The sequence below is a fragment of the Dermochelys coriacea genome, chromosome 6, assembly GCF_009764565.3.
Source record: "Dermochelys coriacea isolate rDerCor1 chromosome 6, rDerCor1.pri.v4, whole genome shotgun sequence".
Classification (NCBI taxonomy): Eukaryota; Metazoa; Chordata; order Testudines; family Dermochelyidae; genus Dermochelys; species Dermochelys coriacea.
This window is the reverse complement of record NC_050073.1, coordinates 6030606-6049054: the sequence shown is the minus strand read 5'-3', so window position 1 is coordinate 6049054 and position 18449 is coordinate 6030606. Positions and strand designations below refer to the sequence as shown.

The following is an 18449-nucleotide window of genomic DNA, read 5'->3' as shown; positions in this document are numbered from 1 at the left end:
CCCCTGCCCCAGCCCAGAGCCTGCACCCAGCACCCAAACTCCATCCCAGAGCCTTTGTGGGACAGGTTCTGGGTGGCATGAGTGACATTATTGGCCCGCTGGGAGGATTTGAGGACTGGCACTGGCCCTAAGGTAAACTGAGTTTGAGACCCCTGTTCTAGGTGCTCACAAATACAATGTTTGGTTACTTGCTCCGTTATCTTTTGGGGTACTGAAGTTAAGCTGATTGGTCTATAATTCCCTGAGTTGTCCTTGTCCCCTTTCTATAGCTAGGTACTATATTTGCCCTTTTCCAGTCCTTGGTTCTCTCTACCATCCCCCACAAGTTCTCAGAGATCTCTTCATTCAGTTCCTTAAGTAGTCTAGGATGTATTTCATCAGACCCTGCCAATTTGAAGACCTTTAACTTGTCTAAGTAATTCATAACTATTTCCTTCCCTATTTTAGGCTCCGATCCTACCCCACTGACATTGGTGTTCACTATGTTAGTTGACTGATTACTGCTAACTTTTTCAGTGAAAACTGAACAAAAGAGGCATTTAACTGTTTGGCCATTGCTGCTTTTTCTCTTATTGTCTCTCTCTCTTCATTTAGTTATGGGCCTAGCCTGTCCTTCGTCTTCCTCTTGCTTCCCATGTATTTATAAAATGCTTTCTTGTTCCCCTTTATATCCCTAGCTAATTTAGTTTTGTTTTTTGCCTTGGCCTGTCTCATTTTGTCCCTACATGCTTGTGGGTGTTTTTTAAATATTCATCCTTTGTAACTTGAGTTAGTTTCCACTTGTATGACTCTTTTTTGCATTTCAGGTCATTGAAGATCTCTTGGTTACGCCAGGGAGTCTTATTATCATACTTCCTCTCTTTCCTACTCATTGGATATCTATGACCTACGATGGGACCTAAAAATGATGGGGCCTCAATGCTGTGAAAGAGAAATGGATTGGAGATGGGGAGGTGTCAAGGTTCCTTCCCCACTCTGAACTATGGGGTACAGATGTGGGGACCTGCATGAAAGACCCCCTACACTTATTCTTACTAGCTTAGGTTAAAACTTCCCCAAGACACAGATTCCTTTTTTGCCTTGGGATCGCTGCCACCATCAAGTGATTTAACAAACAATCAGGGAAAGGACCACTTGGAGTCCTATTCCCCCAAGCCTACAACCCCTTTCCTTGGGAAGGTTTGAGCATATATCCTCATCAATTGGTTACAAAGGGACTACAGACCCAAATCCCTGGGTCTTAGAACAATGGGAAAAAATCAGTCAGGTTCTTAAAAAAGAAGGATTTTATTTAAAGAGAAAAAGGTAAAAGAATCACCTCTGTACTTAGGCTGATAGTTAACCTTACAGAGTAGCAGAAAATTCAAAGAGCACAGAGGAACCCCCTCTAGCCTTAGTTTCAAAGTTATAGCAAAATAGGGATAAACCTCCCTCTATCAAAGGGAAAATTCACAAGTTGAGAAAACAAAGATAAACTAATATGCCTTGCCTGGTTGTTACTTACAAGTTTGAAATGAGAGACTTATTCAGAAAGATTTGGAGAACATGGTTTGATGTCCGGTCCCTCTTAGTACCAAGAGCGAACGGTCACACAAACGAACCCAAAAACAAAACCTCTCCCCCCCCCACCCCCATTTGAAAGTATCTTTTGTCTCCATTGGTTCCTTTGGTCAGGTGCTAACCAGGTTACTTGAGCTTCTTAACCCCTTACAGGTAAGGAGGAATTTAGGCTACCCCTATCGTTATGACAGGAGGTGATGAACTTGGAAGAGGGGTGGGATAGTGATATGGGACAATGTGGGGAGGGGGAAGATTTGAGGGATGCCGAGGGAAAGAGAGAGGTCTCCATGGTGGGGGAGCATATGGGGGCTGCATTTCCTAGTGGCTAGGACATTTCAGTATGATTCAAAAGATCTTGGTTCAGTTCTAGAAGTGAGTCACTACAGCTCCACCATGCCTAAGTAACCCCACCTGCGTAATGGAGAGGGCACTGGGGCTGTGAGGATAAAATCCATCTGTGTGTGTCAGTGTGTCTGGCACTGGGGGGTCAGACAAGCATCTGGTTAGAAAGACACGCCTGCTGGTTCATAGACCACAATACCACCTTCTAGGCTTCCCACATCTCAGAAAATCATACCAAGCTGGGGTGCCCTAGAGATTTTTCACATGCGCTTCATGCCGCTGCCCCTCCTGATTCAAGTTGTGTATGCTGGTGTCTTATGGCCCTTGGCACCTGGATCTAGAAATAGTTCACATCGGGACAAAAACCTGCTTGCAGCCTGGGAGAGCATCCCAGTCCCTGGCCTTTGGCAGAGAAGGTGCTGTCCTTTCAAGGTTCCCACCCCACCCCCTCTCTGCCACTTCACTTCGCACATGATATCTCAGACTGGAGAAACCTGCCCCTGGGCGAGCAAGGAGAAAGCTGGGAATGACTCAGGGCAGGGCAGGATCAGTCATGTATGATAAGTGATGAGTGCCAGGTTACACCACGTGGAGGACACCATTTTGTAGAGAAGGTCTCCGGCACTTCCAGCGCTTCGCTGTAATGCTCTAAAACTGCCCTGCGTTCCAGACAGCTGCTGCTGGGGGAGCGGACATATTTGGGAGCCAGACGAAATCGTCCTTTGGGCCACAACTTGGAGTACCTGGTGTATAGGCTGGGTGTGAGAGAGGGGGTGGAATGGCCTTTGTCACATCCCCTCTCCTCCTGCTCTTTCAGTGGCATGAAATCGTTGTCACTTACGTTGCTTCAGTGTCAATGCTTAGCACAGCCCTCAGCCTTAACGCAGTCTGTGACTGTCTGTAGATCAAAGGCCTGCTATGTGGCAGCCATTCACTCCTTCCAGCTCAGCAGTGTCACTGAGTGGGTTGTAAAACAAGACATAGGTTTTCAGATTACATCACACAAACTCTGAGTGACTTGTCATCCCCTCAACCCACTTCCCACCCCCAAAAAACCCCCTATCTTCTTGAGGGTTTTAGTTTTAGTTTTGCAAAAAAAGTGAAACATCAGGCCGAGGGTAAATGATTTCTTTAGAAGGAATTCCTTGAAAAGGATTCACTCCTCTGCAGGAATAAACTGCATAGTGTTACACTAATAAAAATGATACCAACAGGATCTTGTAAGAGGGACAAGGCAAATTGCCACATTTATTGTAAATACAACAAAATATTCCTATATGGAATTTCTATATAGATCCATTCACACACAGGTTCTACATAAAGGTTGTTATAGTTACCAGCCTAGATGTTGCTCATGCCAAGTCACTGGCCAGGTGGCCTGGACACAAGAGTGGAGCCGAGTCGTTGTCAGATGCGCAACCGATGCTCCTGGAGGGTGGTGGTAGAACCAGACTCAAAGAACGGTCCCTGGACCCAATTTTTATAGGTCTCTGGTTCAATACAAGTCTATGGAAGTTGCTTCATCATGCTGAATTTACACTTGAGATGACCATCAATCAGCTCAATCAGCAGGTGGTACATCCAAGACGGCTCCATGATGGCTAGGTGTTCTCCTCTTCTTCTTCCTTGATGCGTTTTGGGTGGATTCCGGTTCGCCCTCCGGGGGTCATCCAGTTATCTCCACTTTGCATATTCTTCGGCCCATCGATATCAAGGTTGAAATTCTTAGGATTAGGCTGGCACCATTTACTAACCCATTATTTCCCTGCTTCAGGCTCTCAATTCCATGCAATCATCATTCATTCTTTTACTTAACAACACAATCTATGACTCTTGATTCATTTAACAAGTTTTATCCCACTATTTATTTTTCCCTCTTTGGATACCAAGATTTAAATAGGCATGACTTCTCCCGTGGGGGAAGAGCATCAGGGTGTTGTTTTAAAGAACACCATTGTTTCCTCAAAGTTCTTATCACTTTCCAGCACAGACTCTTTGTCCTATACCGGCCTGAAATAATTAGCACTTTGGCCTTGCATTTGTTACAGAGTGAAATTCAACAGCATGGAACTGATGTTCATACATTTTTACAATACCTATATACTCTTTTGTCTATCTTTATTTCTACTACTACAAAATTATAATTCTATCATACTTGTATAACTTTGAGAGCGACCCAACACTATCCCTCTTTTGACACTATAATAATATAGTCAATAGTGTCATTTTCTGTATAATCTTTGAGAGAGCATATATTGAGAGTCGAGCTGGGCTTGTGGTTCTAGCCTCACATACACTCTTTTTATCCAACAACACATTCCAATTAATATGGATAGTTCTATTCCCTACGATCTCACTTGTTTGTTCTAATAGCTGGGTGACTTTTTTGCTCTTTAGTAACTCTAGTGCTAACTCTTGCCAGTCAAGATCAAGGTGAATGGTAAACTCCAGTAGTCTACCTCCATTGTAAATTGAGATCTTTTTGGCTGTGGCAAATAGTAAGTATGATTTTTCGTGAAAATACTGCTTACATTACATTTACATTCATCTACTGGTGGATTACTGGTCCTCCTATCCTCCCAATATACAGTTTCCCATGAGGTAATACTAACGCATTGCCCATTATACAATACCCTGGTTTCATTACTTATCCCATACACAGGATCCCATGGACATATCCTTACTGCAAGGTTCTGAGGCTTCAGGCAGGGATAAGCACACCCACTTTTGAGGTGTCCATTCGGTACATCCTCTAATATCCAATAGTTTTCCGTCCTCCCCAGCCCACTGGCTCGAGGTCCGAGGTAGCCAGTATGATCCCACATGCATTGTAGGGAGTGGGCTAACTTTCCATATCCGAGTCTCCTGTCCTTGTTGATGTGCTATTTTAATAATAATTTCTCCAAGCAGTATTTCTGGTCTTACATTGGGGTGGCAGATTATTGCTTAAAATATTTCTTTTACAAATACCCTTGCTGATTGCAGGCAAAACAGAGGAATTACCCCCATATTTTCCTGTGTTTGTTCTATAGGCAGGCCAGGTTTCAATGGCTTCTATCTTTATGGGGAAATTATCCCACTGTTTAGTCACTAAATTCTTGAGGTGGGGTACCTCAGTTTTCATTCTTATACAGCAGACCAAGTTTATAACGTTTTTCCTGCTGTGTTAAGCTTTAAGTTTATTTACAGATAATAGCTGAGAAGCATCATTACCATATGACCTTAAAGGATTTTTCCAAAAATCATACACACTATACATTGTTACAGGGGTACTTATTATCATTAGATTTATTAAAGTTATCTTGTTATACCTTGCCTTTCATTTAGACAGTTTGTTTGCTGACCAGGTGTGTCCTTTATCTGCAGCTCCTTTGTGCTGCTAGTTCTTTCCTTCCTTTATCATTTAGGTAATTTGCATTTTCACAGATGCTTCCTGCTTGCTTTTGGATTTAAAGCTATCAGCAGCTCAGAGATTCTTATCTTAAAAGGGACCCAATCAACTTTCACCAGAGTTTTGATTACTTTTAACTTCTGCTTCCAAAACACACAGCAATCTGAAAAAGAAAACTCAACCTATGGTGGCTCCCTTTGGAGCCCTAATAGCATTTTAATTAAGTAGCATGGTATGTGTGCATTTCTTTTGCCCCTTCTACAATATACCCTGCACATGTTCTGGGGCAAATGCACATTCCTTCCGTAGTTTAACTTCTATAACATTATCCACATCAATTTTTACATAAGGTGTAACTTTCTTTTGTGCTTACAGAGTTTTCATGTACCTTTATTCAAGTGAGTCTGATTACACAGAGCCATTTTAAGACTCAGTGTTTCTAACATTGCTTCTTTTTGTTTTGTGCACCTCACCCTGGCTGTTGCTTCAGAGGGGCACTGTCTTTTTTAATTTCTTATTTATTAATTTTTTTTACTAGAGCTCTCATCTGCTATTTTGTTACAAAAACAAACAAACAAAAAGAATCCACAATTTTTTTTTCTATTCTCCTGATTTTGACTGCCCTGCTGCAGCCACAACTTGAAAACATTTTAGATTTGTAAAGCATTGAGTTACCTTTTAAGGGTAAATGCCAAATCCCAAAGCCAAACAACACTAATAAACTGTGTCTAGCAAAAAGGTCTGTCAGTTTTGCAACTTTGAATTAAAGAGTCAAATGGATTTTTAGTGGCATTATTTAAAACAAAAACAAAACCAATTTGTCCGTAGAACTTTACATATTTACACATACAGAGATAGATACATACACATTTTCCTTTTCTTAACATCTCTTCCACACTGCTCTGTTTTTTTTACATCTTACATTCCCTTTATTCATTTGAGGCAGTTAAGTTCCAATAGAAGCCCCTTATGTTCTTTTAGCAAATTTGACTAAATTGTCCAGTGAAATGATTTTAATCAGATAGTTTATTTTTGCCTGGCTAATTTACAGATATTCCTTTGGAAAAGGGCCCATTTTTCCTTCAGAATGGCTGCAAAGAAACCAAGAATTATTTTCCTCTAACTCTTCTTCTTTTTAACATTTGCACAAAGTTAAACTGCTTAATTCCCTCCAGCCTCTGCAGAGTTAACTTTTCACTCTCTTTTCTCTTTGTAATTATGCCTGGGGGTGCCGTACATAGGACCTTCTCCCCCTTCACCTGCTGTAATGGCTGCTACCTGTTTAGAGGCAAAGCCCAATTTTTGTCTCAGACTCTTAATTAGTGACTCACAATAACTATGGATTTGTAGGTGCTCTGTCCTGCTTCAAGATTAATTTCTTTACCATACCTTGGAGCACATGATTCTCTTTCAATTTTCTCAGAGGCTTTAGCTTGGTCTGCCAGGCATCTTTCTCTCTTTTTGCATTCCTGGAGTGCCTCTTTCACTATTTTCAGCTGATTTTGGATATCCAATTGTCTGCTCCCTTTTTCGTTTGTGCCTTTCCCTCTGTACATGAAGACAAGTAGAGGTAAGTTTCAGAGTAGCAGCCGTGTTAGTCTGTATTCACAAAAAGAAGAGGAGTACTTGTGGCACCTTAGAGACTAACAAATTTATTTGAGCATAAGCTTTCGTGCGCAACAGAATGAAGTGAGCTGTAGCTCACGAAAGCTTATGCTCAAATAAATTTGTTAGTCTCTAAGGTGTCACAAGTGGAGGTAAGAATCCTTACATGCCTCCCACAACAACCAAATTGCTGCTGCATCTCTTTTGGCAGCACTAGAAAGTTTGTATATGAGGATATATTGAGCCAATCTATCCTCTAGGTCCGAAATAGTGCAGACATCAGCTAGGGCTTGTTCAGTCCAAGGACTGTGCCCAAATTTTTGAAGGATTTGTTTAAAAGATGTAACTTTTTTTAGAAAGGGGGAGGCCGGAGCTTCTGTTAATTCCATTCCTCCCTCTGTTATTGGCTTCCCCTGCCTTTCCTTAAACATTTTTACAAGCTTTCCTTTTTGTTACCCCTGATATCGTTCAGCGAGTTAGTGCCGGGCATTTCGGCTCTTTATTTCTCCTGATCTCATTCAGTGAGTAATTTGGCTTGGATACCGTAATTGTAGTTTTACCAAAGTTTTCTATTTTTCTCTGTGAGCTCCTACCTCCTGGAGGTCAGTGACCATAGGTACCAATCTCTTATAGAGTTCCTACCTCCCGGAGGTCAGTGAGCTTAGGTACCAATCTCTTATAGAGCTCCTCCTCCTCGCCATGGGGCACGTGTTCAGCACTTCCCCCAGTGCTGAAAGCCTGACCGCAGCCTGGTGCAGAGGGGTTGGTGCAGACTAGAGAGGATCTGGGTGGCGAGGCCATTCACTATAGTTTGGCTTGCCTCCCCTACCATTATCATTGGAGGTGGGGGCAAATCTGAGTGGCGCTGTAACCCCGCAGACTAGGTCTCAGTACCCAGAGAGAGGTGTTGGGTCCAACCCTGTGAGACAGGAGCTGCCATTGCAGGGTGAGGCACGCATCCAAAAAATAGTCACAGACAAATGGTGAAATCGCTCCATCTGTGACATTTTCCATCCTTGACAAACCTGTAGCCTTAACCGTGAGCTCTCTCCAGCAGGGCTCGGGATCCTGGGGGGAACACGGACACAGTCTGAATGTGGGGAAAGCACATCAGGGAAGCAGGATTCCACAGCTCACAGAGGGATCCATGCTCAGGACGCAATCCATCCCCAGGATAAACTCAGCCAGAGACCAGACCTTGCTACACATCAGAGACTCGCCATGGGTCGGCGTCCCCACCACTGCATCGACTGTGCCAAGAGTTTCAGCAACCTCTCTGCGCTGAACCAGCACCAGTGCATGCACGCCAGGAAGTCGCTGCACCACTGCTCTGACTGCGGCAAGGCCTTTGCACGGAGCTCACACCTGAGAAGACACGAGCGCGCACACACTGGGGAGCGGCCGCATCGCTGTGCTGACTGCGGCAAGGCCTTTGCAGAGAGCTCAAAGCTGAGAAGACACCAGCGTACACACACCAGGGAGAGGCCATACCACTGTGCTCACTGCAATAAGGGCTTTGCACAGATCTCAGCCATGAGAATACACCAGCACACACACACTGGGGAGCGGCCGCACCGTTGTGCCCACTGTGGTAAGGGATTCTGCAGTGCCTCCACACTAACAGTGCACCAGCGCACGCACACTGGGGTGTGGCCGTACTGCTGTGCTGACTGTGGGAAAGGCTTTGCATGGCTCTCAGAGCTGAGAAGACACCAGCACACGCACACTGGGGAACGGCCACATCGCTGTACTGACTGCGGCAAGGCCTTTGCACTGAGCTCACAACTGAGAAGTCACCAGCGCACGCACACTGGGGAGCGGCCGCATCGCTGTGCTGACTGTGGCAAAGGCTTTGCAGAGAGCTCAAAGCTGAGAATACATCAGCGCACACACACCGGGGAGCGGCCATACCACTGTGCTCACTGCGACAAGGGCTTTGCACAGACCTCAGCCATGAGAAGACACCAGCGCACACACACTGGGGAGCAACCGCACCGCTGAGCTGACTGTGGCAAGGGCTTTGCAGACGGCTCAAGCCTGAGAACACACCAGCGCATGCACTCTGGGGAGCAGCTGCACCATGGTGCCTGCTGTGGTAAGGGATTCTGCCGTGCCTCCACACTGACACTGCACCAGCGCACACACACTGGGGAGCAGCCGCATCACTGTGCTGACTGTGGGAAAGGCTTTGCACGGCGCTCAGAGCTGAGAACACACCAGCGCACACACTGGGGAGCAGCCGCACCACTGTGGTGATTCTGGTAAGAACATCAAAAAAAACAATCCACCCACCAAGCACCAGGGCACGCGCACTGCAGGGAGGACATTGCGATGTGCTGGCTGCAACAAGAGCTTTGCACGGGCTTCCTCCTTGCTATCACATTGGTTCATTCACAGCCCAGAGCAGCAGTACAGCTGTGCTGACTGGGCCAAGCACTTTGCTAGATTGGCCAACCTTATCTGGCACCCGGTCACGCACACCAGTGCCCCTCTGCCACCGCCAGGGCCTGAGGGGCTTCTGGCAGCCCGTGGGCCTGACACAGCACCAGCAGATGCAGATCAGGGAGTGTTCCTGTCCCCATGATGCCCAGCAGAGAGACTGTGCGGAACAGGAAGGGGACTTGTATCTGTGAAGAAGAGCTTTAAGTTGCCATCTCTCCGTCCCTCCCCCCCCCCCCCCCGACAGCTCACACTGCAGTGAAGAGATGAATTCTCTGTTGTAAAAACAGCTTATGCCCAGGCGAAATGGTTGTGGATGTTCTCAGAGGAGAGTCAAACAGCACAATGCCTCTTGCAGGGGAGCAGCCATTGCACCAGATGTGCAAAGGTGGGCTGAAGGCAGCAGTAGCCTGCTGCACAGTGTGGGCTTCATCCCCCTAGGGCACCAGCTGCTTTTTCCCCTTCCATGAAAGTCTGTCTGACGCTTTGATCGCCCCATTGCTTACACAGTAGCTCCTTGATTGGATTGACAAAGCCCACTTTGGGGCTGGAGAAGGAAAAAATCCCTCACAACACTGGGGTAGGAGGGTTGTTTGATTTGGTTGTACTTGAAATATATTACTCTATTGAAATACTTAAAGATAGGGGCCAGCTGTACATCGCAAAGTGCTTTACAAAGCCACTTAGTGCCTCAATCCTGATTTTTCAGATGGGGAAACCATGGCACAGAGAGCCTCAGTCAACAGGCCAGCAGGAGAGCTGGGAATGGAACTCTGGTCTCCCGGATCCTAGCCCATAGCTCAGCCCACTGAACTACACTGCCTTTAAAAACAGCTCTTCAGTGTGTAATGTCTTGCTGTGCCTTTAAATGAAAACACTGGGTTTCACACACCCCTTCATAGAGCATGAAAGAGCAACAGTCTCCACAACCGCCTTAATGTCACTGCCAAACTGGGCAAGGAGAGATCTGACCATCCAGGAACGCCCCAGCTTTTAATGAGATGAAAGGAGGGGCCTGTTCCACAATGTGTACTTATTGTATGACTGGTAGGGTTGCCACCTGTCCAGGTTTGGCTTTTGTGTCCGGGTGCCATTTAGGGTTGCTGGGTGTCTGGTTTTTGGGATCTGGTAACCCTAAATGGTGCACCCGAATCAAAAGCCCAGTTACAGGGCGGGAGGAGGCAATAGTGCTGAGTGAAGATAAATGAGCTGAGGCAGGCGTACCAGAAGGCAAGGGAGGCAAATTGTCACTCTGGTCCTGCGCTGAAGACCTACCCCTTCTATTAGGAGCTAGATGCCACCCTTGGTGGTGACCTCACCTCCACTGCCAAGAGCCCTGTGGATACTTTGGCAGGGCTGCAGGGAGTGTACAGGCGGCTCAAGCCCGAGAACGAAGTCCTGGACAAAGGTCAAGTTGGAGAACGTTGTGGAGTCGGCGATAGGGTCAGCCGGTGGCATGATGAGTCAGGAATTCTCCACTCCGGAGGGGTCTAGCTGGTCTCAGCAGTCTGTTTGTGGCCCACATGACACGGGAGAGGAGAACCGTAGTAAACGTTCATTTTGGAGCTCATGCGGCTCAGTTATATGAGGCAGACCTGTTGTTTCCTATGTATATAGTGGCAGTGGGTGAAGGGACAGAAAAATTAAAAAGAAAAAGAAAAAAAAAATAACTCCAAAAACCTGCACACACAGCCCCAGTCACAAATCCCTCCCAGCTCTACTTCCCAAAATGAATAAGCATTCATTCAAGCCAACTTATAAACCACCATAAGCATACATTCAAACTAGTTTTATAGAGGTCACCCACTCACATACACATTCATACTTGTTTTTCAGCATTATTTTATAAAGAATACGCACACAGCTTAAAAGAAATCTAACCATGTTCAATTGTTCAGTACACCCCATGTAGACAAAATGTAGCGCTAGTTTAAACTATTTTATGTTAGAGTTGATTGCACTTCTTACCAGAGCTATAAATGTTGTTTTCTGACCTCTCTACACACATAGACACATAACACTTTAACATCCACCCTTCCCTCCTTTCTCAAAACAATTAAGCATACACTCAAACCAAACTGCTTATTATTTTATAGATAAACTACTTTAAGCATACATTCAAGTTAGTTTTATTGACAGTTAAGTCTCACAGAACATCATACTTGTTTTCAGCAGTATTTTATACAAAACACACAGAGGCTAATGTCAGGTAAATCTAACAATGTAAAGTTGGACAATACACCCATGTATGAGACAAAATGCAGAGCTGGTTATTGACTTATTTGCCACATTTAGCAAAATACTAAGAAAGAAATAAACTCATGAAACACTTAGGCCTGGCAGAAGCTATAAAAAGCCCTAGAAACATCCACATTTTGCCTCTTTCCTGCACTGATCTCTGGACTATAGACTTATAATAAAAGGAGCATTCTAACCAATGGACTCGGGACCTTCCATTCTTTTGGATGCCATCAGAGATTTAACAAGCCAGCAGTTTATTCCATCACTGTTTCAAACTGGACACAAGAACTTTGCAATGTGTGTATGTATTTGATTCCTTTAACCGTTTTAACCCTCACCTCTTTCTTTTCGCTTATACATAAACCTTTAGATATTAGATACCAAAGGATTGGAAACAGCAATTATTGGGCAAGACCTGAGCTGTATATTAATCTGGGTATGTGGCTGGGACTTTGGGATCAGAAGAACTCCTTGTTTGATGAAGTTGGTTTTCAATAACCACTCATCATTAAGTCTTGTGTGTGGGTGGTGAAACAAGGACTGGGATATCCAAGGCTGCTGCATTTCTGACTATTAGCCATTGTGGTGAGACAGGAATTTGCTTTTGTTGCTGGTTTGGTATATCTTATGGAAGAATAACCAGCAATTTTGGCTTGTGTCTGCCCCATTTCTCAGCAGTTTGTCCTGAATCTGGTATTCTCCGGTGTGACCCCGAGTGACACTAGCACAGGATAATTATCCCCACATCTGCTACTGCGGGATTCTTACACCAACCGCTGCAGCCTCTGGTACTGGAAACAGGACATTGGAGTGGACACACCTCTGCTCTGATCCCGTCTGGCAATTCCCTATGACCTAAGTGATTTGCCCAAGGTCAGAGAGGCAGCAAGTGGCAGAGCTAAGAATAGACACCAGGAGTCCTGTAGCCCAGCCTAGCTCCCTCATTCAAGGCTCCCAATGCCCCTCAGCATGGCCCAGAGAATGCAGTAAGGCTGCAGCTCATGAGCCCCTCTGCCCCGGGAGCTGGGCTCCTGGTCCTGGCTCCATACCCTTCCCTTGATAGCCGACTCAATGGTACTTTGGGCATGTGTTTGCTCCAGCACTGCTCGATGATGTTGGCCAGGTTGGTGTTGAGATCAGGGTTGGGTCTGCAGGAAGCGTCACAAGGGAGACATGGCTGGGATCCCATTCCAAGGCAGTTCAGGCTCCTAGCCCCAACTACTTTAACCCACCAGCCTCCACTCCTTTCCCAGAGCCAGGGATAAAACCCAGGCGTCCTGACTCTGAATATCCCCCTTGCAAAGCTGGGGATGGGACCCCGGAGTCTTGAGACCCCTGGTGACCCTCCTGCCCCACACCACCTGTCCCAAGGCCCTTCCCCTTTTCAACCACCTTAGGCTGCCTGGACCACAGGGACTGGACTTCCCCTCTCTTATGCGAAGCAGCTGCTAGACGGGAGGGGGGGCAGAGACCCAGCCACCTTGGGGTGGTGCTGTGGGACAGAGGAAAGGTCCAGTGAAGGAAGGATGGGAAGGGGAGACACTACCCCAGAGACTAGCATCCTCTTCTCCAGCAGCCAGAGGGGATGCAGGCCTTGGGCTAACAGAGGTTAGGGGGTGCTGGGCTTAGGAGCACCAGGGTCAGTGCTGCTGGGCTGGCAGGGCTCTGTAGCCACAGTCTCTGGCTGGAGCTGCGTCACATACAGGATCCATCCCTTCCATCCCCCCCCCCCATACCTTTCACAGCAAGCACAGTGGCGTGGTGAGCTTCTGGAAAAGCCAGCTGAGGTGGGCTTCCCATGGGCCCTTGATAAGTTTGACCTTGGACCATTTGTTGTGGCCAGCAGGAGCAGTACGTGAAGTGTGCAGGGCAGTGGGCAGGGCAGCCAGCCTGGGCACCAGCTCCTTCAGCACCACACAGATAGACACACACACGTTACACAGATGGGTGAGGGATCCTATAACAGGTTTTAGAGTAGCAGCCGTGTTAGTCTGTATTCGCAAAAAGAAAAGGAGGACTTGTGGCACCTTAGAGACTAATAATAAATAAATAAAAAATAAATTTGTTAGTCTCTAAGGTGCCACAAGTGCTCCTTTTCTTTTTGCGGATCCTGTAACATACATGACAGGTTTCAGAGTAGCAGCCGTGTTAGTCTGTATTCGCAAAAAGAAAAGGAGTACTTGTGGCACCTTAGAGACTAACAAATTTATTAGAGCATAAGCTTTCGTGAGCTACAGCTCACTTTAGCTCACGAAAGCTTATGCTCTAATAAATTTGTTAGTCTCTAAGGTGCCACAAGTACTCCTTTTCTTTTTGTAACATACATGTAACACACACACACTGCGCAGCCCTCCTGAAACACACATGTAGCACACACTACAGCCAGGTGTGACTGAGCTCCTGTAACACACATACACACACACACTACAGCCAGGGGTGAACTCCTATAACACATGCACACTACACAGCCAGGGTGTGATCTGTAAAACCTTCACATCACACAGTCTTCCTGCAACACTCATACCTACACACCATACACAGCCTGGGGTGTGAGCTCCTGTGACACACACACACCAACATCACACAACCGAGCAACACACACACCACACAGTCCGACCCGTCCCTTACTCTGACACCGACACACTCCACAGCCGGGCCTGAGCCCTCTTGTACCCACTAGTCCCCGCTCCCCTCCCAGAGCCGGGAGAGAACCCAGGAGTCCGGGCTCCCAACCCAGGGGGCTGCCCTGTAACGGGCTCCTGCCGCCCGGGGACCAGGTGCCGCGATCGCGCCCGGCGGACCCGGGCTCGGGACCCAGGCGTCCGGGGGGCTGGGCCGCAAGGTCCCTGCGCCGGAGCCTCCCTCGGCTGCTGGAGCAGGCGGCGCAGGCGCGGGCAGGGAGAGCGGCAGGGGCGGGTCTTTCCCGGCCCCCCTGGGTCCCAGCCCGGCCCCTGCGCAGGGCGGGTCCCAGCTGCAGCCCCAGGGCCCCGGGCGGCCCCGGGGCGCGAAGTCGCTGCCCGGGCGGAGGAAGCGGCCGGGGCCGGGGCCGGGGCCGGCGATGGCGGCAGCGGGGCCGGCGCGGGTAGGACGCGGGGCGGGGACTCCCCGGCCGGGCACGGGCTGGTCCCGGCGGGGGGCCGAGGGGGGCCGGGGCCCGGGTCCCTCCCGCGCTAGTGACCCCGGGGCTGGGGGCTGCAGCAGCCGGAGCGCGGGGGCCGGGGAGCGGCTCTGGGGGCCCCTGGCCGGGCGGACACGCGGAGCCGGGCGCGGCCCCTTCCCCCGAGCGAGGCCCCGGCCGGGCCGAGGAGCCCCGAGGCGCCCGGGGCGGGGGCGGGGGCGGGGCTGAGCAGCAGGCGGGGGCGGGGCCTCCGGCCGGGGGGCGGGGCCTGTTCCCTGCCCCGGGACTCGGGCCCTTCCCAGCGCCCCGCCCCAGAGCCCCGTGGGGAGCCGAGGGCGACTCCTGTCCCCGGCCAGCAGGGCCCGAGTCCCGGGGGGGCTGTGCGGGGGGGTCTCCCTGGCTCACAGCTGCTGGGCTGGGGCTTCCTGGGAGTCGCTCCCCTAGAAACCGCGTCCCCTGCTGAGCCCCCGGGCTGGGGCTGGGGCTGGGGCTGGGGCGGAAGGGGCTGAGTGTGTAACGCTTGTGCCAGCAGCTCCGGGTGGCGTTTGAGGACGTGGCTCTGTATTTCACCCGGGAGGAGTGGGAGCTCTTATCCCGGCCAGAGAAGCAGCTGTACCGGGACCAGATGCTGAGGAATTACCGGGCCCTTGTTTCCCTGGGTAAGGACCAATTTCCCTGCATTTATTCCCTGCAGTGGGCTCCCTCGATGCCTCAGCAGCCATGTGCCACCGAGTGGCCAAGTGGTGGCAAATGTCCGCCCCTTTCAGGTCGGTTTCTTGTTAAAGGAGAAATCAGGGCTACAGAGCCTCAGGGTAATGTTAATGTAACTGGTTTACTTGCATTATACCTCAGTCCTGGCACAGAGGTGGTTGTAACCAGCTCTTCCAGGAATCCCAGCCCAGACACCGAGGGCAGGAACTCTACCTCAAGAGCTGACTCTAGTTAGACAAATAAGGCAGAGAGACAAGTCTCCTGGTGCTTGGAACAGCTCCCCACCAATGTTCCCTCTAAGATTTCACATCCATGTATGGAATGAATTTTGTTCTGTGCACCACTATGGAGGTGATGTGTGGTGGGGCTGGGGCTAAGGGGTTTGGAATGTGGGAGGTGGCTCAGGGCTGGGGCTCGGGGTGGGGGTGGGGGTGGGGGTTAGGGCGGTGGCTGGGGGCTCTGGGGTGGGGCTGGGGATGAGGGGGTTCAGGGTGCAGGAGGGCTTTCAGGGCTGGTGCAGCAGGTTGGCGTGCAGAGGGTGAGGGCTCTGGTGGGGCCAGGGATGAGGGGTTTGGGATGCAGGCTGCCCAGGGCTGTGGTAGAGAGAGCGGACTCCCCCCAGCCCTCTCTTGCAGCAGCAGCCCAGGGCTGAGGGAGAGGTGCCTCTCCCTGGCTGCAGCAGCTCTGGGGCTGGGGCCAGGGGAGAAGCGCCTTTACCTGGCAGCGGCACATCTCCAGTCCAGACCCCTGTGACTGTGCGCCTGTGCAACCCTTGATAGTCGGCTGCACAGCTTAGGGGGAATTTAGCTCCCCACCTCACCGAAAAGAAGGAACATCATAAATTTAACAACCGCACAGTTGAACAATGCTGCATCCTAAGCAAAAGAACTGGTAGGTCTGTGTAATGGTGCCACCTGATGCCACCTGCCATGACTCAGCCCCCAAAGCAAATTGAGAAGGGTCATAGACATTGCTGCTTCAGAGTACGAACTGAACTTGCCTGATGGGAGATGGGAAGAAATCTCTAAGGAAGCTTTATTTCATTATTCTCCTGCTTGGGATTTCTTGCGCTTTCCTCTCAAGCAGCGTCCAAGATTGGGGCCTCATCGTGCCAGTTGCCGCGCAGACGCACCCTGATCAGGGTTCTGTTGTGCTGGGCTTCACAAACATATAAATAGAACAGGTTTCAGAGTAGCAGCCGTGTTAGTCTGTATTAGAGCTTATGCTCTAATAAATTTGTTAGTCTCTAAGGTGCCACAAGTACTCCTTTTCTTTTTGCGAATACAGACTAACACGGCTGCTACTCTGAAACATGGGGAAATAGTTTTACTTTGTGTAATGACTCATCCATTCCCAGTCTCTATTCAAGCCTAAGTTAATTGTATCCAGTTTGCAAATTAATTCCAATTCAGCAGTCTCTCGTTGGAGTCTGTTTTTGAAGCTTTTTTGTTGAAGTATAGCCACTCTTAGGTCTGTGATCGAGTGACCAGAGAGATTGAAGTGTTCTCCAACTGGTTTTTGAATGTTATAATTCTTGACGTCTGATTTGTGTCCATTCATTCTTTTACGTAGAGACTGTCCAGTTTGGCCAATGTACATGGCAGAGGGGCATTGCTGGCACATGATGGCATATATCACATTGGTAGATGCGCAGGTGAACGAGCCTCTGATAGTGTGGCTGATGTGATTAGGCCCTGTGATGGTATCCCCTGAATAGATATGTGGACAGAGTTGGCAACGGGCTTTGTTGCAAGGATAGGTTCCTGGGTTAGTGGTTCTGTTGTGTGGTGTGTGGTTGCTGGTGAGTATTTGCTTCAGATTGGGGGGCTGTCTGTAAGCAAGGACTGGTCTGTCTCCCAAGATCTGTGAGAGTGGAACATATAGTAAGATATACACATACAGATAAGTTGGAAGTTACAATACAAACTGTGAGAGGCTAATTAGTTAAGATGAGCTATTATCAGCAGGAGAAAAAAACTTTTGAAGTGATAATCAAGAAGGCCCATTTAGACAGTTGACAAGAATGTGTGAGGATACTTTGCGTAGAGACTGTCCGGTTTGGCCAATGTACACAGCAGAGGGGCATTGCTGGCACATGATGGCATATATCACATATATATCTATGCAAAAGAATAAATGGACACAAATCTAACATCAGGAATCATAACATTCAAAAACCAATAGGAGAACACTTCAACCTCTCTGGCCACTCAGTAAAAGATTTAAGAGTAGCAATTTTGCAACAGAAAAGCTTCAAAAACAGACTCCAATGAGAAACTGCTAAGCCTGAATTAATATGCAAACTAGATACCATTAACTTGGGTCATTACACATATTGAATCTCTTTCCTTAAGTTAAGTATCCTCACACCTTCTTGTCAACTGTCTAAATGGGCCATCTTGATTATCACCATAAAAGTTTTTTTTCTCCTGCTGATAATAGCTCATCTTAACTAATTAGCCTCTCACAGTTTGTATTGTAACTTCCAACATATCTATATGTGTATCTATGTATCTAGCTGACTATATGTTCCATTCTATGCATCTGATGAAGTGGGCTGTAGCCCACGAAAGCTTATGCTCTAATAAATTTGTTAGTCTCTAAGGTGCCACAAGTACTCCTGTTCTTTTTGCGGATACAGACTAACACGGCTGCTACTCTGAAACATATAAACGGGTCCCTGCCCCCAGAATTGATTCTTTCTCCCCAAACAGGCTATTCAGGTTCCACACCAGACTTAATCCACCAGATCGAACTAGGGGAGGCAGAGCTCTGGATCCGGGATGCCGAGGACTCCAGGGAAAACTCAAGACCTGAGAGCCCCTCCTCAGGTGAGTCATAATAATCTAATCCCTTCTGATTTACCAATCTGCTAGCGGAGGGATGCTTTAATGTAGAAGGCAAAGGCAGAGCAAGATCGACTAGTGGGGAGCAGAAGGGAGACAAATTGAGGCTGGGAATTAGGAGCTATTCATTATTTGGAAGGGGAATGAACTATAGGGAGAGCTCCCCTCGGGACAAAATGGATTCTCCATTACTGTG

General features: G+C 48.3%; 2 pseudogenes; one reads left to right on the top strand and one right to left on the bottom strand.

Moving 5' to 3' along the window:
* LOC119856888 overlaps positions 1 to 18449 on the bottom strand; it is a 113131-nt pseudogene that overhangs the window by 63263 nt on the left and 31419 nt on the right.
* LOC119856887 overlaps positions 1 to 18449 on the top strand; it is a 29967-nt pseudogene that overhangs the window by 2908 nt on the left and 8610 nt on the right.